Below are 24774 nucleotides of genomic sequence, written 5' to 3' on the forward strand. Positions count from 1 at the left end.
ACGTTTGTTGCTATGATACAGAATATCCGCTGCCCAGTTTACTTGTAACTGATTTCGCAGATAATTTGTTTCACACTAAAATAATATTTTTCATCCATGTTGTTGGGTTAGATCTGCTGGTTGATGTCGTTGTACAGAAAGAATGTTGTGACAGTTGGTCAGTGTGGTTTAGTCCCGCCCCTCCTCTACTATGATTGGACAGCTGGGTAAAAAGTGACATTGATGAGCATTGCATTTTATCCAAAGTTGAACATTTTTGAACTCTCGGCACTTCAGCGTGAAAAATATGGTTGTTACGCTCATGGCATCTAAAAAAAATGCGGTGCTCCCATTGAAAACAATTGAAAACGTACGCCAGGCGCATGGAATAACACTTTTTTGTTGGACACACGGCCTTATTTTGACATGCTGCAATGCTCCTCTTCGGTTTTTAATAATCACGATTTATTTAACATAACAACCGACATTACAAATGAAATACTCGGATAGGCCTAGGCTAATTATTAAGTTTTGATGTCACTACTGGGAAAGTACCTGATTTATTAATAAAGTCTTGTAAATGCGGTTTACTTGCGTTATGGGGTTATTTATTGGTTTGCATGTTCATTTTTAAAATAATTTTAATTTAATTATAATTTTAATTTTAATCCGACTTGTAGACGGACTGCATTGTTAAACTTAATATGTACTCTTCAAATCTCAAGAAAACGACCATGACGAGGAAAATTCAGTCATATTGTTTCACAACATCTGTGACTTTAGATTCGTATGGGGATCTCTACTGATGGCCACAGGATTGAAGAACAGCTTGTTCGGCTAGAAATGCACTTTGGAAGGTTGCTTGTTGGACCCTGATGAAAGACGTCTTTCATGATGAAACATGTCTTTGAATGTTTTGAAGAAGTGCGTCTCCATTGTCTTTAGGGACCCTTCATAGACGTCATTTTCACTTTTGTTTGTGAAAAGTTATACACAACTGTTTATTTCTTTTAGCTACTGCCACTCTGAGAGTCTAGGCCTATAGTCGATTTGTTTTAAAGGGATTAGAATTTTACACCTGAAAGGAAAACCAAACCAAACGTAAGAAAAACACTCCGGCACAGTTTACACGTAAGCCTAACACTAGTTTCCTGCTGCTCAGACTGCTTAGTTTCTCTCAAACCAACGTTTTCATACTCACTACCTTTCAAGAGTTAGAGGTCGAATGATTTTTTGAAGTTCACTTCTGAATAAATAATTGCTGATAATATACTCTCCCCACGTCGTCCAAGATGTTCATGTCTGTCTTTCTTCAGTCGAAAAGAAATTAAGGTTTTTGAGGAACACACTCCAGGATTATTCTCCATATAGTGACTTCAATGGGGTCCGACGGGTTGAAGGTCCAGATGTGAGTTGCAATGCAGCTTCAAAGTCTCAACACGATCCAGTCGAGGAATAAGAGTCTGATCTAGACAAATCAGCTTACATTTGTAACAAAATAAACATTTATATACTTTTAAACCACAAAAGCTGGTCTTGCACAAGCTGTGATGGGAAACACATTACGCAATCAGGTTATAAGGTCAAGTGTGTTTTGTTTCAGAAATGTTGAGTATCTAATTTTCTCCTCCAAAATCATCCAATATCATTGTTTTACCTTTTATTTATTCATTTATTTTTGCTCATTCACTTTGTAAACACTGGGTCGGTACTTCCGCCTGCGTCACGCGTGACCACTGAAACTCACATCTGGACCTTCGACCCATTGGACCCCATTGAAGTCACTATATGGAGAAACATCCTGGAATGTGTTCCTCAAAAACCTTAAAGGGTTAGTTCACCCAAATATGAAAATTAAGTCATTAATATACTCCCCCCCATGCTGTACCAACCCCGTAAGACCTTCGTTCATCTTCGGAACACAAATGAAGATATTTTTGATTAAATTTGAGAGCTGGATCACTCCTCCATAGACTTCCTAAGGGACTAGCACTTGACGGCCCATAAAGTCATTAAAGAAAATGTTTAAATATTCCATGTGCCTACAGCGGCTCAATTATAAGTTTATCAAGCGACGAGAATACTTTTTATGCGAACCCCCCCCCCCCCCCCCCCCCATAAATAACGACTTTATTCGACTATTCCATTACTTCCTCATGGGCCTTGAGACGAGAATTGAAGAGATTTCCAGAACGCATGCGCGAGAACTGAGCTGAGGACGTTCTTCTTCGACTACTTCTTGTTACCGGCTGCTCACCGCTATAGTATTACCGCCCCCTACCGTATAAGATGACGTGCTGATATAGCTGGAAGCGCAAAACTTTCTGTTTACAAGCAGAGGAAGAGGCGCGCTGTACATACGCTTTTCAATTACCGTATTTTCCGCACTATAAGGCACACTTAAAAGCCTTTAATCTTCTCAAAAAACGACAGTGTTCCTTATAATCCGGAGTGCCTTATATATGGATCATCATTTTATACGGTAGGTGGCGGTCATACTCCTAAGCGGTGAGCAGCCGGTAACAAGAAGTAGTCGAAGAAGAATGTCCTCATCTCAGTTCTTGCGCATGCGTTCTGGAAATCTCTTCAATTCTCGTCTCAAGGCCCATAAGGAAGTAATGGAATAGTCAAATAAAGTCGTTATTTATGTTTTTTTCGCAAAAAAAATATCCTCGTCGCTTGATAAACTTATAATTGAGCCGCTGTAGGCACATTAAATATTTAAACATTTTCTTTAATGACTTTATGGGCCGTCAAATGCTAGTCCCTTAGGAAGTTTATGGAGGAGTGATCCAGCTCTCAAATTTAATCAAAAATATCTTCATTTGTGTTCCGAAGATGAACGAAGGTCTTACGGGGTTGGTACAGCATGGGGGTGAGTAATTAATGATTTAATTTTCATTTTTGGGTGAACTAACCCTTTAATGTGTTTTCGACTGAAGAAAGAAAGAAACATCTTGGATGGTGTTGGGGAGAGGAAATTATCAGGAAATTTAAATTCTCAAGAACTAATCCTTTAAGTCTCTCCTGCTCACCAATAAAAGTCTTTACTGTCACTTTCGATCAGTTTAATGCGTTCTTGCTTTATAACATCATTATTTTCTTACAAGTACTGACCCCAATGCTAGCATTCATTGATGTCATATACAAACATTATGATTTTTTCCTGAGGTGTTTTCAACGAAAAACACGTATTATGTCTAATGCATGTGTCAGAAACAGCTTGCTATCATTGCTGATCTCAGCTGCATTTGTCCCAAACTCCAGGGAAAGTATTTGCTTGCTCAACTAAGTGCTCTGAGAGCAATTGTGCTCCAAAGGTAAAGGTTAAAAGAACTGAACATGTGCCAGGGCCGCCAACACATGCTGGCAATCTGAACTCAGTCTATTAGAGTGACATTCTGAACCAGGTTAGATTCAAACAAACTGTTAATAGGACGAACTTGGCTGACGCCAACATGCCAATTTAAGTTTCATTTCCATCCGAGAAATGACAAGCCTGAAGTTGGAAATAGTGCCAAACAATTGGAAAGTCTTTATGGATATATAAATGTCTCGAGCGCTGCACGTGCCGGTGGATCAGTCCAGTGTTTCTGCAGGAGTCTGGAAACCATTTCTGGCCTCTATCTTCAGATAACAATGTAAGTACTACCCTTCTGACACTTCCCAGAGAGCAGGTTTCCCTCAAACCACACAAAGCCTCCATTCACAGCTGGAATGAAAATACAGATTCTGAGCAGATGCGATCAGCGCCGGTTGGAGACGAAAGAGCGCTCGCTGTCGCCGGGTTTGGGAAGGAAAGTCCCTGAAGATGCTCTCAATGTTGATTGGCATATCTGAGAATTGCTTTAAGGGATTAGTTCACTTCAGAATGAACAACCCGCCCCCCCCCCCCCCCCCAGCTTCAAAGTCTCGCCACCATCCAGCTGAGGAATAACAGTCTGATCTAGACAAAACATTCTTTTATATACTTTTAATTCTTTTACATACAAACAACAAACTTTTATTTGTACACATTACGTAATCAGGTTGAAAGGTCAAGCGGGACGTATAGGTGTAAGAAGCGACCTAGCGTTTACAAAGCAAATGCGAAAACCAAAGCCGGTGCACACTGTGTGATTTATAATAGTCCTTTATGATTGTTGCTTGTCAGTCTGTACGAACATGATCAACGCTGTAAGCCATATCACACTGTAAGATCTCAGATGTCATTGATGTCAGACAGTGAAGACACATTAAAAATGTTTTTACATCATCAATCAATGGCGCGTTCGGTGATGTGAGCAGGGTTACACGCGGGATTGAAATGATGGCTACAAAGAAATGTCTAACGTTAATTTTGGTCATGGCTTGTCTTAAAAAACTAAGACAATTTGTCACTGCCAGAATTTCATCGGAGGTCAAATTTGATCACAACGGTCATTAATGAACATGTCAAACTAACGATGAAAGACTTTTTTAGCCTGGGATCAGAGGAAACTTTCAGGATTTGCTTAATTTTTCTCAGACTGCACAGTGTGCACCTGGCTTAAGTCAAACACCATTTACTAAATAAATTAAAAAATAAAAGGTAAAACTACAGTATCGGACAATTTTGAAGTTGGACGAGAAAATGAGAGGGAGTTTTTTGCCCTACATTTCTAAACCAGGACACACGTGACCTTTCACCTGATTACATAATGTGTGTCGCATCACAGCTAGTGCAAGACCAGCATTTGTGGTTAAAAGGTGTATAAACGTTTATTTATTTTATGAAATGGCAGCTGGTTTGTTGAGTTAAGAGTCTTATTCCTCGGCTGGATCGTGTCGAGACTTTAAGGCTGCACTGAAACTGCACAAAAAACTTTTATAAAGTTTTAGTATAGACTTTTGGAAAATCGCCAAAAAAAAAAAGATCTGTGTTATAATTTATACATACAGTTTTCAAAAAACACAAGCAGACACAATTAAGTTTAAAAAACCACAAGCACGATATAACTGTGTGTTTTATGTCATAGATCAAAACGTGAAAATATTTAGAGGCTTTGTTCACCACAGACCTTATTTCAGGCGATTTAGCAAAAACCCATTCAAAAATCCCATAGACTTTAGAGCGAGGGAACTGGAACGGGAGTGCTAAAATACTAACTCACTTTTGCATTTTGGCCTACCGAATAAAGTCGTAACTTCGGCACTCTATTATCAGGAAAGTTAAAATTAAATTTGATTTGTATTTTAACTATTTCCCCGCCAGATTTTCCAGCATTTATGACCAGCCCGTTCTCATCCTTTAGCGTCATATAGGTGATGCTATATGACAAAGCGGCGAAATACTACGCACACATGGTAGTGTTGGGCGATATGCTCCATTTTCATATCGTCCTATCGTCAGCCTGTGAGATCGGCGATACACGATAGTATCGTGAGGGGGCGGGGCTAACTTATTTGATTTTTAACTTGATTATTTAGCCTACTCATTAATTTGCTTGTTTTATTAGCCTACTTCGTTTTATATACGAGAATCTTTTTTTCTATTTTGCTAGCAAAGGTGGAGTGTTTATTAATAGGATCAGGTTATTTCCTGGTATAGTGAAGTAAAAAAAAATCCTTTTGTTTGTCAACGGGAAATTTACGGAGACATTAGCCTATTCTCATGCCATTACATGCAGCATTTTGGTCTATTTCTGCACGAGATGAAAACACGTTTTAATAATTTCTTGGGTCAGAAAGAGTCGGAGTTTGCGATATGTGCCCCCCTACCAGTGCGCTCTCTGCGCACTTCACATGCGCACTTCAGTAAGCACGAAGTACGCGGGTTAATGTGTTTTAAATGCAGATAGAAACAAGAGCAAGGGCCAAACGTCTAGCTGAGTCGATCGCTTTATACTTATACTTATGACTTGACTCTGATAAAGGAAACGTTTACATTACACCCATTGTCAAGTTTATTCAACATAATCAGGTTAAGAACGTCGTCGCATGTAAACGCGCTCTATCTCTGAAAGTGAAAGTAAAAACGGACTGCTTTCGCCATCTGCATTAACGCCGCGTTCCCTCAGAGACGACGATGATAACGGTAACTATAATACTATTTTAGTGATATTATTATTAATACTATTTAGTAATTGTATTGTTTTTAGTGTTAGTGTCATTAAACGTTTTGTTAATGTGTTACAGAAACAAATACTGACGAACAACGATGCCGTTTTCATCTTGGATCTGTAGGAAATTGAATTTTGCGTCTGTTAAAACGAGCACACTTGATAATTTGTGAATGGATCACCTTGCGATTGAATTTTGATGTGGGATGTTTTTTAGTCTGTTTTAAAAACATTCTCTTAGAGGAGTCCTCATTAGTGCGTGTGTTGTTGCAATTGTTATGAGGTGATGTCGTTGTAAATTTAGGCAAGGCAAATTAATTGTAGTTCCTAATATTCATTTAATAACAATACTAGCTTTATAATAATAATAATAGGCCTAATAATAATAATTAATACATTATGGTAAAACGAAGCAATTATCGTATTGATATCGTCAAAGGCATCTGCCATCGGCGATATGTCAGACTATCGTCGATACACGATACTATCGTCTATCGGCACAACCCTAACACATGGCACCCTTTATCGTTAATATAACGCGCGAACCCAAGGCGTCATAAATCCTTTACCGTGAATATTAGACTATCCTACCCTACCCCACACCTAAACCTACCCATCACAGCGCGCGTTATATTAACGATAACGGGTGCCATGTGCATAGTATTTTGCAGTTTTGTCATATAGCGTCACCTATATGATGCTAAAGGATGAGAATGCGTTGTTATGACACAACGCTTCCAAAAACAATTTCAGAAGATGTGCAACAGCGCCCCCTACCGTTTAACAGTGGAAACATGGACAACACTTGCCAATGGCGGGCGGGGAGAGTGTCAAAAATGACGGAAAATGTTGTCAATGTTGTTTAAGGAGTTAACAGTGTGACCTTTTGTTGAAAGCGGAGTTTATATTTTCAAGAGAGTGAGATTGCCTTCTCCTCATAGATATTGCAGAGACACATCCGCTGACACTCATAGCAGCCGCGCAGGATTTGTCCCACATTAGTGATGTCACACAGACAGTTGTGCGCTCGTCGAGGCCAAAGTAAACACAGAGTGACCGAAGGTGAACGAGTCAGCACTGGACAACAAACCCCAGCTCAATTGGTGAACCCCTGATGGATTGCCCATAATGCACTGCATCTGGGAGCAATATGGCATAATTACAAATAAATGAGGATGTATCATTTCCTGGATTTGCACAGCGCTTGTCAGACTCCGGTTTTGTTAACACAGTCGCCCATTAATTGCAACAACTCGGTTATTGAATTTTCGCTAGAAGGCGGGACTCGATCACACCTCATTCGCTGTGAATGCAATTATATTTGATATAGTGAATAGGTTCGGCTCCCAGGGGTCCAATCAGGAATCACAGGAAAAGCGGGTAACGCCTGGCAAAATCAATGTGTACCAATATTTGAAAACAATTTGGGGTTTCAGATCATCAACGTCATTCTAGCCTTGACATTTGCAGGGCAAAATTAGAGGGTGTAAAAACGTCCCTGGGCCAAAAGAGGGAAAGAAAAGGAGAAATAGATGCTCATCCAACACCTTTAAACTACTATGTAACACTCATAGTTGACACTCATGATGTTGGACTTAGCCTTTGCCAGGATGGTTTTATTGGCACATACAGTCTTTAAAGTGCATGTTTTACTGGTAATCTCCGTCCACACACTGTAAACCTATTTTTGATTTATCTTATCTCACTCTTTGAGTCTGTTTCTCTCACTCAGTCTCACCCTTGATGTCATTCAGGGCTTTTGTTTTCTCCAAATTGAGCTGAATAGAGTTATCTCCAGCACATGTGAGTTCTAAGCATTCATGTCTTTGAGAAATGACGGACATGTTCCTGTCCAGTCCTTTAGACGCCGCCTCTGCCGAATGCTTTCATGTTTCAGATTTCAACACTCGCAGAGAGCATTGGGAATGACACCCCCAATGTCCTGCAATACTGAGTTTGCAGAGTCCATTTTGGAAAATCTTAAATATATTGTATGCTATTGTTTTATTGATTTAGAGAATGAGTAAGCGATCATTTGCATAACTGTTGAGTACTATATAAAGGCCTATATTTATATATATTTCTACACAAGCTAATGCATTTTTGGAAAGAAGTAATGAGATAATATAAGAACACAATTGAATTGAGTTGAATAATGGCTATGTTGTCCTCTGAAGTCAGAATTGTTGCTGTTTTTTTTGTCCTTATTGAAGAATTTTGCAACTCTGCTTATTACTGCTTTGGAACAATCTTTTTTGTATAAATCACTATATAAATAGGCACGACATTTCAACAGTTATGTATAATTAATGAGTATGCTACGGAACAAAATAAAATAGAAACGGATGCATAAAGGAGTAGTTCACATTAAAAAAAAAACAAAAAAAAAAAAACTTATTGCTGATAATTCACCTTTGGCTAAGCCACGCCCTAGAATGTAGATTGACCAATCACAGCGCAGTCAAGAACGAGCAATTTGTATGATTTACAACATGTAAACCAGATACACCAACCTCCTGCACGAGTACACAAAGGGGCTCAAAATGTTCTATTCATCACAAGAATCAGTAAATTTACTGTTGGGAATATGAACTACTGACATGACTCCTGAGTGGATCTTCAACAATAGTTTAGCAGCCAGGACTCGGGGCTTCCGAACACCAGGCTAAACCGTCTGTCCAAAATGTCACGGTCATCGTGCACACCGAGCTGCCCAGCACAAACTTCCAACCTTTCTGCCTCCTTCACTTGGTCCTCCGTTGTGCAACAAGAGGTGAGACGATAACAATCCGGCTTTAAATTCTGTATATTCGGCAGTTTCTTTTCCAACAACGGACCAAACAACTTTTCTCACGTCTTTCTCCGCTGCCATTACTCAACTCAAACTGACGCGCTACATCAACGTCATCGTTCTCAGCCACTCCCTCTATTCGCTGATTGGTCCTACAAAAAATTGATTTCTGGAAACCTAAGGATACACAGCAGTCCCAGACATAGTACTGAAGAAAAATGAAATTGAGCGGAAGTGCGTAGGAGGGCGCAGCCAGGCTAGTTAGTCCCAGCCTCCGTCTCGATTAGTAGGAAATGCGGTGGTTCATATTTTGACTGTGATCAGTAACGTTATGCTTTTGCCTCTATTTTGGATGCCTTGTTGTTTCTTGGGTTTCACCTGTATGTCTTATAGCCTTCGAACGTATATTGCAGCCCCTTTTGCCTACTTCTATCAGACACTTTATTTTTTGCTTTATAAAAGTTTGATAACATTTCAGCAGGAAGAGCTTTTACAGCATAAGCTATGCAGAGCGCAGATGCAGTTTGACAGATGTAGCAACAGTAACTAAGGGGGGCGGGGCTTAGCCAAAGGTGAATTTACTCACCCCCATGTCATCCAAGATGTCCATGTCATTCATTCTTCAGTCGAAATAAATTAAGGTTTTTGATGAAAACATTTCAGCATTTTTCTCCATACAATCGACTTCAATGGGAACCAAACGGTTCAATGTCCAAAAGACAGTTTCATTGCAAACTGTTCAACGACACAAGACGATGAATAAGGGTCTTGTCACAGATAGCCTGTGACCTATGACTTTTATTTTGAAAGGACTGCTGAAGTGCATGCACACCAATTAACAGTTTACATCAATATACACCCACACACAATCTAGATGCGGCAAAATAACATAATATATCAGCCCATTCTCACCCCCAAGGCGTCACCTAACTGCCTTGGGAAGCATTTGACCATGCTTCAATATCTGACGCTTTAGGCGCCCTTTAGCGTCAGTTAGATGACGCCCTAGGATCGCGTGTACCCTACCCCCACCCCACACCTAAACCTAACCGCGTCCTCTAACTGACACTTTCCTTTAGCGTCAGTTAGATGACGCCGTAGGATCGCCTAAAGGGCGCCTAAAATGTCAAATATTGAAGCATGGTCAAAGGTGACGCCTTGGGGTGAGAATGCGTTGAATATATATATATATATATATATATATATATTAGATTTGTGATTATTTCTCTGTTTAGGTGGTGTAATAAGCCTCTGCTTTGTCCTACAGTTTTGTTTATGTAATTTTCTTGTCTTTGTTGGTTGTCTTGTCACAATGCATGTTTTCTGTTGTTTTGTTGTATAATTTAACAGTCAAAGAAACCACAATAACTTTTACAAAAGTTAACAGTTTATTATATACACATAAAATACTGTAGTACTCACATGGGGGGTCACTTCTCAACTGGCAAACCCCAACCCACGTGCAGCGATGGCAGCCATTTTAAAATTTTCATTTGCCGAGTAGGAGGGGCACATTCATTGTCAGCTGACATCTCAGGGGGAAATCTGGGAAACTATCATTACTCTGGCATTTTTCTTATGTTTAGGCAACACTTTGGAATTACTAGTGTGATGCTTAGGGTATATTAATATCATTTGTTTGAAGTATTTGTATAGTTTTATCTTACTTTGAAATGATCATTTACTTATACTTAGTATGTTCCAGAAGTGGGAGGAGCTTAATTATATAAAAGGGCTTCTGGTAGCCATTTTGAGTAGTAATCTGAATCTAATGAGTATTATATATATATATATATATATATATATATATATATATATATATATATATATAAACGTGACTCTCCTTATTCGAACTCGTTCATCAAAATGAACAAATCTTTTTTCGTTTTAATTTGGGTTATTCAACGAACAAAATTCACGAGTTGACTCGGGAAAAGATTTGTTCATTTTGATGAACGAGTTTGAACAGGAGAGTCACGAACGCGCATCACAGAACAGAGCAAGGCGAGCATTTGCGCTTATAAAACTTAAAATTTGTTATTTATTTATTACATGAGCGATCTTTTCACTTGATAAGACCCTTATTCATCATCTGGAATTGTTTAAAGCCATTTGAACTGTTTGCACTGAAACTGTCTTTTGGACCTTGAATCGTTTGGTTCCCATTGAAGTCCATTATATGGAGAAAAATTCTGGAATGTTTTCATCAAAAACTTTAATTTCTTTTCAACTGAAGAAAGAAAGACATAAATTATCAACTAAAGTTTTTTTTTTTTTTTTTTAAGTGAACTACTCCTTTAAATCTCTATTTAATTGTTTAAATGTATAAGTTCTGAAACCCTGATCACTAAAAGTAAAAGAGATAACGTATTGTTTTGTTTCCACACCTGCATGATTTGACAGAAATTTTCTTCTCAGTTTTCCACAGTTTTGCTGAGAATGTTTTGCAGATCCCAAACCTCTGCCATGAATGAGCCCATGGCTTTAGACGGAGGACAAGTCCAAGTAATTTTAGTGCCAACTTCTTAATGCGAAATGTTGATTAGAAAATGTGAATAATACCATTGCAGTCAGTTTATCATCATCTTTATTTCCTCCAAGCATGAATCTGAAGTATCCTGGTCCAAGACTCAGATTTCCTTTAAAATGACTGGCATGAAACCCAATATTGGTCACTTCATTCGATTAAAAAGCCTAAAAATGCACTTCATCCTATACTTAAGTGATTAATGATTGATACGAATGACAATTTGCCAGACTATCAGCAAACTAATCTTCAGTCTTATGCATTCGGCAAGCAATAAAAAATGTTTTAAATGAATATTTGTGCTGATGCCGAAGCTGAATAAAGCCCACAGATCTTAATAAATCGAGTTCTCGTTGCACGTTGTTTTGATAAAGCAGTCGATCAGCTCTGATGGAGATTTGTTTGTGTGTATCCAGGCTCATCTAGATTCAGAGCGGTGTGTTAGAGCTTTCTTCATTCCAGCTCTTGTTTGAATGGAGAATGCTGGGAATTACAGCGACGCTTCACTGCCAACTGGGTGAGTGCTCATAAGGCCTTGTGACCCCGACACAAAAGAGCTCCCAGAAACCCCTGCTTCTGCTTCAACCCCATGCATTCTTGATCATTAGACCAACAGAATACACTATACTGTAATGCATGTGTGTTTGACATAAAAAAAAAATAGTTACATGAACTACATGCACTGACACTAGTGATTCCAAACCTTTCATATCTCTATTTATAGACCAATGGCCCATTACTCTTGTGATGTATCACGATCTGTGGTATTTATCTGCCCTTCGCCGCATAGCAACAGTGTGATGAACAATACGACTGTAGCATATTTGTACGTTTTAGAATGATCAAAACCATATAATACATTGAGGCAATCAGTTATATAAAGACACAGCTGGTATAAGATATCTCTTTGCAAGGCTGCATTTATTTGATCATTTTTAAATGTAGTAAAAATTTTGAAATATTATTCAAATTCAAAATAGCTGTTTTCAACACTCTTAGGAAAAAAGGTTCATAGGCTTTATAGGCTATATTATTCATTCATATATTATATTATTCTGCAACATTTTGTGTTTTTAATTAAATTATTGTTTATTAAACTGTTGTAGTAACTTAATATCACATTTTAATCATGTTGATTTTCGGAGGAGAAAAACTGAAATGGCACTCTTTTCGTGTGATATTGATTAACTACATAAAATTAGCTAAATATATACATTTTCTAATCTCCATATCTGGAATTTTGTGATCATTCACATGCATTCATAAATACATTTTAGGGTCTTGATGTTTGTCAATAATATGAAATATTTAATCTGGAAAGGACAAAACAAATGATAATGATAATGAATGAACCCAAACGGTTAATCCATATACTGTAGAACCTTTTTCCTGGTTACAAAGTATCTGTATAGAACCCTTTTAGGGGTTCCAAATACCAATAGCGCCGATAGAACCTTTTAAGGTTCCATATAGAACGTTTTCTTCTAAGAGTGTATGTGAATATATAGTAAAGTGTAATTTATTCCTGTGTATTTCATCATTATTACTCCAGTCTTCAGTGTCACATGACCCTTCAGAAATCACTCTAATGTGAGAATCTGAAACATTTATGATTATTATAAGTGTTGAAGCAGTGGCATTTATTTTCAATATAATATTTTGTTACATAATACATGACTTTAAAGTCAGAAAATTAATGCAAAAGTATTCATTTCTTTCAAAACAAAAAACAAAACTTCTGACCTCAAACTTTTGAACAGCAGCATGCATTTTTTCTAGAATATTCGCAGTGAACAAGTGCAGTGGAGTTGTGCAGAGGCCGGTTGATGTGTTCAGTCTTCATCTATAAGTGAAGCAGTGTTTGTATATGGATTTCTGCTAGTGCCGGTTGATGTGTTCGGTCTATGTGAAGCAGTGTTTGTGTTTAGATTTCTGCTAGTGCCAGGAAATGCCTGCGCATCTATGATTGTGTGTGAAGCTTCTGCTGTCATAAATTTAAAAAGGTCAAATGACTCCACTGACCTAACATACAAAGAAAGACACACACACATACACACGCAAGCATTCACATGCACACGCACAACTAGGAAAAGTAAAATAATTTAGTAATGCTTTTAATATGATCAGCATAATTTTATACAATCTATTTTCCTTCTCATTTAATATATATTTTTAGTTGTATAATTAGTTTGAAAAATCTAGTTTTATTGCTAATAATGTGTCTGGACAACAATTTTAGCTTAAAATGTGAATAAAAAAAATCACCAAAAAAAAGTAGTTTTTGGTTTTTCCTTATTTGTCATCTCATCTGATGTACATGCAGTGTCACACACACACACAGCCGTACACACATACACACGGCTGGATTCAGTAATGGCAGAGGCTGATTGAGAGAAGGATCAGAGTCCACTAGAGGGAGTCTGATTGTGGATCATCTTTACAGTAACTGTCCCACAGTGTGTTTGACTGATCCTCGCACTGACTATAGCAATGAAAAACACATCAGGTCCTTCAACACTTCATCATTTATTTATTTATTTATTTAGTTAGTTAGTTAGTTAAATACAATTTCATAAAAATATAATTATTCTTTATTTTTTAATTGGATTTTATTTTATTAATTTATTTTATTTTTGTCGCTTTTGGATATGCACAAATCATCATTAATAATTATTACTTTATTATTATTAGTATTAGTATTATTTGAATATTCATATTTTTTGCATCCTTTTAGATTTGATTAATACGACTGACTGATTGATTGATTGATTGATTGATTGACAAAATGATTGACTGACTGGTTGAATGGTTGATTGATTGATTGATTGATTGAAGGCATATCCTGATCTGTCTGTTTCCATCTGTCACTGTACACTCGGGCGTCTGCGCTCACTGTTCTTCTGGTCTAGTCTGCCATCAAAGGAACACTGCGAGTCAGGGAACGAAGAGGCCCAGTTTTAGCCATCGCTGACAGTCTGTTCCCTTCCAATTTATGGCTATTTAGTGCAGTGATTCCCCAGAGAGCACTTTATCGCTGTCATTAAAGCCCTTCACAGCATCTGAGAAGCAGTGATTCCTCTGGCCTTCTGATGCTTGTACTTCTGGAAGATCGACTCTCATGCGACGGGTCGGACAGGTGTATCTCTAACCTTTAGCCTGTGCTAATGAGCAACACAGTTGTGTGACTTTGCCCGAAGTGGCAGTGATAAACAGACTAGGCCTGATCCCAAAGAACGGCTCTGTGTGAGCCAAAAGCCTCGTGTGGAGAGCTTTTCTGGCAACGCTTAAAGAGCAGAGCGGGCCATAAAGAGCAGATCTGTGGAGAAGCATGAAGCGTTCATCAGGCGCTTCATATGTGGAACCTTCAGATGACCCATCACCAGGGGTGTAACAATATATCATGCCACAATATATCGCATTACAAAAATGCAACAATATGTATCGTAGATAGTCCCCCCAAAATAAAAATCACTGTGTGAGAAAAAATTCAGTTCCCTTTCGTCCTGGGAACTCCAACGTGTCGTCGGGGAGTTCCCTGACGAATTGGGATCACGCTAGGGAGCCTTATTACCTCTGACAGAATTAACAACGAGCCAATAACCATTGGCATGCAATCTTTGCATTCCACAATATAAAAGCAAACATTCCATAGACGCTTTTTGCTTCGAAGCCTCTCGGGGCTAACCTGCTGTTCTGAAGAAAACGAGCCTGGTGAAGAAACGTTCGGGGTGCTGGTGTGACGGTGCTTCAAGTGGTCTTCGTCTTGAGTGCAGCACGCGGTTGCAGTTTCCGGCGGTGTCTGCGGTGGATATCCCTCGGCGCTTCGGCACTGAAGAGCAGTTTCTTTTTTGTTTTCTTTTCTGTTTTATTTTACTAAAAGAGCTCCACGGTGTGTTCGCGTCCTTTTCAGGATGTCGAATCGCCCGTGCATTTCTGGATGCGGTCGATTTCTCCCTCAGGCAAATGGCCACAAGCACTGCTTCAAGTGTCTGGGCTTAGCACACACTGAGGCGGTGCTTGTGGATGAGTCATGCTCTCATTGCGGGAATATGACTCTTGCGATGCTACATTCGAGACTGAGATCCCTGAGATATGGGGGAGTCCCTTCCGAGAATCTCTGATCTAGTTCATCTGCTGGTTCAGTCCAGCAGATGGCTACTTCGGCGATTCCTGTTGGTGAGCGTATGAGGATTACTGTGAGAAACGCGACAGGTGAAAGATCCTGTTGGGCGCCTCACGCCTCTAGCAGCACGCTGCCATCTGCGCTTCCGGTGGAGCGGCCGGAGCCCCCTCGGGCGGTTCCAGTTGTCTCTTTCGTTGCACCACCTGAGTATCAGCTGTTGATCGCCAGGGCTGGACTGGGACAAAAAATCGGCCCGGGCATTTTGGCCCAGACTGGCCCACTACATATGAAGATAAACACAACTGAACTGTGTATGCACTTAAATATGTATACCAACAACTCCTATTAAAACCACCAACGCCATCTAATGAGTGAGATGAAATAACTACTAAGTTTAAAATATAATTCTCCAATTGCATTGGCAATACCAGTCTTTCTCACAAGATGTATTGGTCAGTGCACTTCTGTCCCTCTAGGGGGGTTCAGGGGCAAAATTTTGTGCTTTTTAAGTAACTAAACACTTAACCAACTTTTTTTAGTTAATGATCTGTAAGAATGGATCTTTATTAATACCAGTCATTGATTCGAGTAACTTTTTTGGCATTTGTTTATAAAGTGTTCTATTTCTACAATATATGGTGTAAAAACGTCTTAGTGCTGCCCTCTTCAGGTTGAACGGTGGCTACTGCAGTTGAATTTTCCTATTGGATGTTTGCGGTGGTATGTGACACAGCGGTTGTTGGTGACGTAGGCAAGTTCCATACAAAGAGATGCGTCTCAGGTGTACGCCCCCCTCCGCTGGGCTCTGCCCACTTTTCCAGCATTTTTCAAATATTGCCAGTGGGTGGAGTCAGGCTCTGACCAGGAGTTTAGTTACCCTTTAATGTTAAATTCATCAACCTGGTGCATTTTGAGAGTTCAAAATTAAGAGCTCCAATCCATATTCAGTGGGCAAATTGAACAAAAAAAAAACCTCATAACTCTTTTAGTTGGGATATAGTTTCTGTCTACATTACATACTACGTAATTAATCATAGTTATAATATTAATCACATGACAGTAACAGCCATATATTGTAAAACACATGCACTGAAAATAAAAGCTACTTTCATAATTAGCTTAGAACTAATTTCTGTAACTTGAAAGAGATATAAACACATTATCTTTTATTTTGATGAAAACAGCATTCAGCTTTTATTTTGGCGGAAAATATGGTTTACAAACGGGTCTTATACTCTCATTATAATTCTAGTAAAATGCATAATTGTCAAATATGCAGACGTGGAAATAATGCGTAACTGAGAGTAATGGGTTCCTTCTCATAGCCTGTTCTGTGTTCTGAAAGTAGCCTAGTTCTGCTTAGGCTACCACAGATCTCTACACTCACTAATGTCTCTTGTGATCCCCCTCACTCCTCATCAGACACTGAAGGCTGTTTCTTTTTTTTTCACGCCTGCTCCAGTCCCTTTCTTCCCTGAAGTGCATGAGGAGTTGAGGAAGTCTTGGTCGGTGCCTCTAGCGCTCAGACGGAGGCAACCTCGCTCCTCCTTCCTCACCACCCTGGATAGCGGAGCGGCGCATGGGTACGAGGGAATCCCCCCAGTGGAGTGGTCTGTCGCGATGCAGCAGTGTCCAAGGACCGCCTCCTCCTGGCGGGCTGCCCCTTCACTTCCCTCCCGCACCTGTAGGTTTTCCTCTGGGCTGACCAGGGATGCCTACAGTGCGTGTGGGGACGCCGCCTCCGCACTGCATGCCATGGCGCTTTTGCAAGTACACCAGGCGAAGGCACTTCATGACGTGCAGACGGGGGGTCCACTGAAGGCTCTGCTGCAGGAGCTGCGTGTGGCACCGCACGTTCGCTGGGTCGGGCGATTTCCATGTTGGTGGTCCAGGAGCGCCACCTTTGGCTGACCTTGGCAGATATGAGGGAAGCGGAGAAGAACAAACTTCTCAACTTCCCCGTATCTCAGGACGGCCTTTTCGGCGACGTGGTGGAGAACTTGGCCCAGGAGTTCTCCACCGCCCAGAAGCAGTCAGAGGCTATACGGCACGTCCTGCACAGGAGGCGGACTGCTGCGATTCCTTCCCCTGTGGCTGTAATAGCCCCGGCTGCTTCCCGTCGCCAGGGTCGCTCCTTGGCGCCAGCTCCTCCTCCAGTGCAGACCATCAACCCTGCCCCCCGGTGGAAGCAGGTTTCTGGCGAACTTCACGCCCAGACTCCGCTTCCAATGCCTATATTGCAACTGGAGCTGGGTCCCTGCCTTCCACCTTGCTGCCCCTCCGCGGGTATGCCAGTGGTTCGGGTGGGCTCGTTGTGTCGTACCTGGAGGCCTGGCTAGTGCTTGCGGGTCCGTCCCGATGGCTCATCCGCACCATTCGGTTCGGCTATGCAATTCAGTTTGCACGCCGGCCTCCCAGGTTAGGGGGCGTTCACTTCACCCGTGTGCGGTCAGTGGACGCCCCTGTCCTGCGGAAAGAGATAGATGTCCTGCTGGCGAAGGACGCGATCGAGCCGGTCCCTCCTGCCGAGATGAGGTCTGGGTTTTACAGCCCCTACTTCATTGTACCCAAGAAAGGCGGTGGGTTACGGCCAATCCTGGACCTGCGAGTTTTGAATCGGGCCCTGCACAAACTCCCGTTCAAGATGCTCATGCAGAAGAGCATTTTCGAGTGCATCCGTCCCCAGGATTGGTTTGCAGCGATCGACCTGAAGGACGTGTACTTTCACGCCTCGATTCTTCCTCGACACAGACCGTTTCTACGGTTTGCGTTCAAGGGTTGAGCGTATCAGTACAAAGTCCTACCCTTCGGTCTGGCCCTGTCACCCCGCGTCTTCACGAAAGTCGCAGAGGCGGCCATTGTTCCCATGAGAGAACAAGGCATTCGCATCCTCAACTATCTCGACGATTGGCTCATTCTGGCCCACTCGCGAGAAGTATTGTGCGATCACAGGGACATGGTGCCACGGCACCTCAGCCGGTTGGGGCTTCAGGTCAACTGGGACAATAGCAAACTTTGCCTCGTGCAGAGGATCTCTTATCTCGGTATGGAGTTGGACTCGGTCGCCCAGATGGCGCTCCTTACGGAGGAACGTGTCCAGTCAGTGCTCACCTGCCTCAGGTCCTTTCGAGGCAGGACAGCAGTTCCACTGAAACTATTTCAGAGGCTCCTGGGGCATATGGTAGCCGCAGCTGCAGTAACTCCGCTCGGCCTGTTACATATGAGACCGCTCCAACACTGGCTTCACGATCGAGTCCGAGGTGGGTGTGGCAGAGCGGCACGTTCAGGGTCAAAGTAACCCCGCACTGTCGCCAAACCTTCTCCCCATGGTCGGATCCTGCGTTTCTTCGGGCCAGAGTGCCCTTAGTCCAGGTTTCCAGGCATGCTGGGGTTTTCACGGATGCCTCTGCCATGGGGTGGGGGGCCACGTACAAAGGGCATGCAGTCTCGGGTCTGTGGACGGGGCCCCAGCTGCATTGGCATATCAACTGCCTGGAGTTGCAAGCAGTACGCTTGGCTTTGTGCCGCCTCAGGCGGTTTCTCAAAGGCAAGCACATACTGGTCCGTACAGACAGCACTGCTGCCGTTGCGTATGTCAACAGCCAAGGTGGTCTACGCTCCCGCCACATGTCGCGACTCGCCTACCATCTCCTCCTGTGGAGTCAGAAGCATCTGAGGTCGCTTCATACCACTCATGTTCCAGGGGAGCTGAACCGTGTGGCAGACGAGCTTTCACGGTTGCCTTCCCTGCCAGGAGAATGGCGACTCCACCCCCAGGTGGTTCAGCTGATCTGGAGTGTTTTCGGAGTCGCACAGGTAGACCTGTTTGCTTCTCCGGACACGACCCACTGCCAGTGGTTTTACTCCCTGTCCGAGGGGACCCTCGGCACAGACGCCCTGGCCCACAGCTGGCCCCGGGACCTGCGCAAGTATGCGTTTCCCCCAGTGAGCCTTCTTGCACAGACACTGTGCAAGGTCAGGGCGGACGAGGAGCAGGTCCTGTTAGTGGCGCCGTATTGGCCCACCAGGACTTGGTTCACGGCACTCATGCTCCTCGCGACATCCCCTCCTTGGCCGATTCCTCTGAGGAAGGACCTTCCTTCTCAGAGACGGGGTACTCTATGGCACCCGCGTCCAGACCTCTGGAAACTCCATGTCTGGTCCCTGGATGGGACGCGGAGGTTCTAGGTGATCTACCACAGGCAGTGGTAAACACCATCACTTCTGCTAGAGCTACCTCTACGAGGCGCCTCTACGCTTTGAAGTGGAACCTGTTCGTCGAGTGGTGTTCCTCCCGCCAGGAGGACCCCCGAACTTGCCCGATCAGAGTCGTGCTTTCTTTCCTACAAGATGGGTTGGAGTGTAGGCTGTCCCCTTCCACCCTCAAGGTGTATGTTGCAGCAATAGCTGCGCATCACAATGTAGGAGAAGGTAAGTCTGTGGGGAAGCACAACCTGGTCATCAGATTCCTCAAGGGTGCTAGGAGGTTAAATCCGCCTCGTGCTTTGCACTCTGTACCCTCTTGGGACCTAGCTCTAGTACTGAGAGCTTTCCAAAGTCCTCCCTTTGAGACTTTGCTGACAGTAGAGCTGAATATCCTGTCCATTAAGACAGCACTCCTGTTGGCATTGGCCTCTTTCAAGAGGGTCGGGGATCTGCAGGCTTTTTCGGTCGACTGATCGTGGGTGGGGTGTCTCAGGAGGGGTGTTGTGAAATTAATTGATGCATAATCAATAACAATAATCTGTAATCGTTGCATCCCTAATTGTGAGTGCAGTATCGTGATATGTATCGAATCGTGACATGAGGGAATCGTTACACCCCTATTCGTCATGGCAACATTTTATGGATTTAGTTTTAAATAATTAATTGTGTTTGATTTTTTTTCTATTTTGAGCTTGTAAACACACTTTACCATTCATTCATAGTACATGCTTTTATCCAAAGCGACAAAAATATTTAATTATTTTATTTAAATATTTGTATTTTTTTTTTTTTTTTTATTTTATTTTTTTTTTTGTCACTTTGGATTGAACTGCATGTTTCCTTAAAGGGGTCAAGATGTATACTTGATTACTAAAGGCTAAAGCTAATAACCGGATTTCTTCACATTAAGTGAATCTGAATAAGATATCACCTCGGCAGCCGCTGCTACAATAACGGATTGGCTCACTTCATTACTTGTCCTTCACATGATTTATTTTTCTTTATACTACATTTGATAGATCCATAAACCATTGCTGGTCCCTGCTTACTGACTACCGGTATGTGCACAAATATTTGCACATGAGTCAAGGCAAGCAAATCTAAAACCGAACCTACAGCAACAGCATGTCCACCGTGACCCGTCGACCCGCTGGGGAAACAGAGAAAGTGTCTCGTCTGGCATATTTCAGATTCCAGGCCGACTCGAGTGTTTCCCGCACATCAAAGACGTCTCCGAGTTTTCGGATCTGATGCTGTTACCCCTGTGATGCACAGAACGGGAGAGTAGCCTTGACCTCTCATCTTTTAAAGTGCAGTGTTATTGCCAAAGCGATTCCCCCTCTGACACACTGACACATTATTTTCAGATCTCTGGCTGTTTGACAAAATATGGTGCCAAATAATTAATCCAAATGATCTTGTGTTGTACAGCAGCAATTCAACCAAAAATGTAAATTCTGTCCTCATTTACTCACCCTCAAGTTGTGCTAAACCTGTATGAGTTTCTTTGCTCCATAAAAAAAAAAAGGTATTTTGAAGAATGTTGGTTATCAGACCAGAATTTGCTATTTTTGGTCCCCATTGTCTTCCATAGTATTTTTATTTATTTCTTTCATACTATGGAAGTCAAAGTTTGGTTTCTAACTCAACTTTATAACAAATGGAATCTGTGGTTTCATTAATAATAAACTTAATTTTCTATAGCACCTTTAAAAGTTACATCTCAAAGCGCTTCACAAAAATAAGAAAAAATAAAAGAAATACAACAATATAAAAGAAAAGCACATTCAAATACTCAATACAAAATGTAAAACATGTTATCAAAATAATTGCATAAGTAAATTGGATAAAAAAAACAGAAGAAATCAAATAAAAGCTACCCTCAAAAGCAAATGTTGGACTGTGCTTTGAGAATATTGATGGAGGAGCATATCTGGACCGTATTGATAACACACTTTGCTTTTGGACGGAAATATCAGAATTATTATTGCACTTTTCCTTGCCTTTTCTCCTTTACCTGCATTCGATCTGCTCACAATGAGTCAAAATATCTCGCCCATGATCTCCTCAGTGCTCTGCATGTGTTTATATCAATCATCTTTTCTTTCCTGCTAGAGATTGATGTTTTTAAAATGTCAGTGATCAGATCCAAACCTCTTTCTGGAAAATAGGAAATCTATTCTTTGTTTTCCTTCCTCTTGCAGGATATGATCTGTTTCAAGTTTTGAAAGAATGATCTTTGAAAGACTTTTATTCGCTTTTTCACTGCAATCTTTGACCTTTGAATCTTTGAGATTACAAATGTTTAAAATAGTTTTTATTTTGCGTCGCTTAAAGTTTATTGTCTGATTTTTAATCATTTTACTATTAAAAAGACTAAACACTAAATCTTCTAAATGGGAAAAACAAGTAAATAATCTAGTGTAATAGTATAATTAATAGTTCACCTTAGTTCAATAGTTCAATAGACATAAAGTGTCCTGAGAGTTATTTTGTAATGTGTGCTCACTACTTACTTAAATAATTGTTGTGTTGTTTTTCCAGCAAAAATTTAAGCAATTTATGTATTTTATGTGTGGGCTTTGGACAGTAAGCAAACATCAGGGCTCCAGCTAGTTTTGAGAGCCTGTCAATTTGATTTTTTTAAACAAGTAACATAGTCACCCATCTGTGCAAACTAGGAAATGTTCTCGCTAACAAGCTCCTAGTTTGGTAAACTGTCAGAAAACTAAGATCAACAAATACAAGCCAGTTTGATTGCCTGACCCGAGGTCACAGGGTTATACACCATGTGTTGGGGCATTTGTGCTTTTTCTCCTCGCAAATTAGATTTTATTTATTTTTTCATGCTAAAAGTTTTATTTATTTTTTCATGCTAAAAGTCTTTGCAAACATGAGTATGATATGACATATTTTGTGAGTAACCACAGATGGACATTTAGTTTATTTTCAACTTTAAAAAATGCTGAAAGGTGTTGTGGTAACAGTTTCTAGTGCCATATGCACATGTGAATGTTTCATTCAGTTTTTTTTTTTTTTTTTTTAAATAAACACTGAATATAAAAGAAATTAAGCTAACACTAACTTTATTCTAATGCAATCTCATACCCCCGGTTCCACAGACAAGGCTTAAGCCTAGTCACAGACTAATATGCATGTTTAAGTGGTTTTAACTGAAAGCAACTTGCACTGACATATCTTAAAGGGCACCTATTAAGGAAAATTCACTTTTACATGGTGTGTGAGCAAAACCACCCTAGAATAAAAAAAATCCACCCAGTGTTTTTTTTTTTTTTTCACAATCTCAATAAATCAAATGCACTGTCTCAGAACGAGCTGCTCTAAGATTCAGCGCTTTGTGACATAGAATTGAGCAAGGGGTTTGATTGACAGTGTGGTTGTGGCATAGACCCCGCCCTCAGTGAGCTGTACACCATCCTCCATTATTTCAACAACAGCCAGGAAACATAAGTGTTATGTTGTGGGATGGGATGTAATAATGACATACTGTACATAGCTAGTAGTTTTTACTTACTTCCAACATTAGAGCCACTGAAAACACAGTGGATGTACTGTATTTTGGAAGTTTAAGTGGCGCCTTTCCTTCGAAAATAAGTTTATGTTTGAGCGAATAATTTTCTGACTGACTATTTAGTGAACGAGGGTCAATTCAAAGCAGGTCTTGCTTCAAAGTTAATCCTCAAGCGTGGATCGCCGTCTACTGTTTGCGATCCAACGTCACCTCCAGTAACAGTAAGTGTATTTTATGATTTTTGAGCAAAGAATCATTTCAGTCAATGTCAGCCAATTCAACAACAAATGCGTCTAAAGTTGTTGTCGTAGGATGTCTATTTAATTTAAACCTTGTTTGTATAGTGTGTAACCACACGTTTATAAATATATATTTTTAAAGATATTGTATTAAAAACTGCATATATGTTCTTGTTCTGTAAGTTAGCCATCTTCTCACATTTGCCACAGAAGCACCTGTATGACAAGTAAACATGACGCAACAGGTCCCTAGCATAAATGTAACTTCGCTTGTATGTAGCAAACTTTATCACAGTATGTGTATGTAGTTTCAAAAAATTGCGCAAACGTTAGTGTTTGTGTGTCTGTATGTGTGTGTGTTGCACATCCATAATTTCAAAGGGGACGCAATTACAACTCTATAAACATAAATGTATCAAATAAACATACCGAGACGTACTGGTCCTTTCTCATTTGTGTTTATTCTTCCGAAGTATATTCCGATTCAAACATGCTGAATGATATTCACAACAGCGGGTCTCTCTCACTCTCTCAGCCCTTCTGCTTACCGACTGCCATAGGTATCAAGTTACGCCCTCATCCAAAGGCAGGGCGGGGATATGCATCTCATTTGCATTTAAGGTCGTATAGCCCAAAACAGCTCATTTTTAAAACAGGCCCCAAAAATGACATTTTCAAATGGTTATAATAAATTAACTGTGGGGTATTTGGAGCTGAAACTTCACAAATACATTCTGGAGACACCCGAGACCAATATTACATCTTGTAAAAAGGGGCATAATAGGTGCCCTTTAAAATATGTCAGATCAATTGTTTTGTATCAAGATGCACACCAAAGCATGAATAATCAAATTGTATTATTCTATTAACAAATAAGACACAATAATGCATAAAAATGCATTTATACTATTTTAGGAAGAGGGTCTCTCACATTGGGGATCATCATATTTTGGGGCATCAAAATGTCTGTAAACCCCTGTACAAGAGCAATAGGGTGATTGAACAGTCAACAGTCACTGCTCAGTAAACCTAGTCAATCTGGGTTTGATTTGCGACTGAAAATGCTTGCAAAAATTAAATGCCCTGATTGAACTAAGACCTAATCCTGACTTTATCTAAGCCCGGGCCTTAATTTTATTTTTTACTCTCTTCAAAAAAGTGTCTTAAATAAATGTAAATGTAAGTGTTTCTTAGGGTTTGTTCACACTTGTAGTTAAGTTCTCTTGGTTCTTTTGGTCCAGACTGAAAAAGAAAAGTAACAAAGCAACATCAAACTTCTGGAGTGCCTCAAGGCTCG

The 24774-nt window shown here is 40.7% G+C and overlaps 1 protein-coding gene across 2 annotated transcripts in view; it reads left to right on the forward strand.

The window, feature by feature from the left end:
* angpt1 (angiopoietin 1) overlaps positions 1-24774 on the forward strand; it is a 164274-nt gene that overhangs the window by 17746 nt on the left and 121754 nt on the right. Inside the window, exons 1-2 of one of the 2 annotated variants that reach the window (XM_039659548.2) lie at positions 3355-3620; positions 11794-11894. The exons of the other annotated variant lie outside the window; for it this stretch is intronic. The gene's annotated coding sequence lies outside the window, so the exon portion shown is untranslated. Of the gene's footprint in view, positions 1-3354; positions 3621-11793; positions 11895-24774 lie in introns of those variants that run through there. 2 annotated transcript variants of the gene reach the window in all.

Source organism: Pimephales promelas, chromosome 18, assembly GCF_988280905.1.
Source record: "Pimephales promelas chromosome 18, fPimPro1.hap1.1, whole genome shotgun sequence".
NCBI classification, from domain to species: domain Eukaryota; kingdom Metazoa; phylum Chordata; class Actinopteri; order Cypriniformes; family Leuciscidae; genus Pimephales; species Pimephales promelas.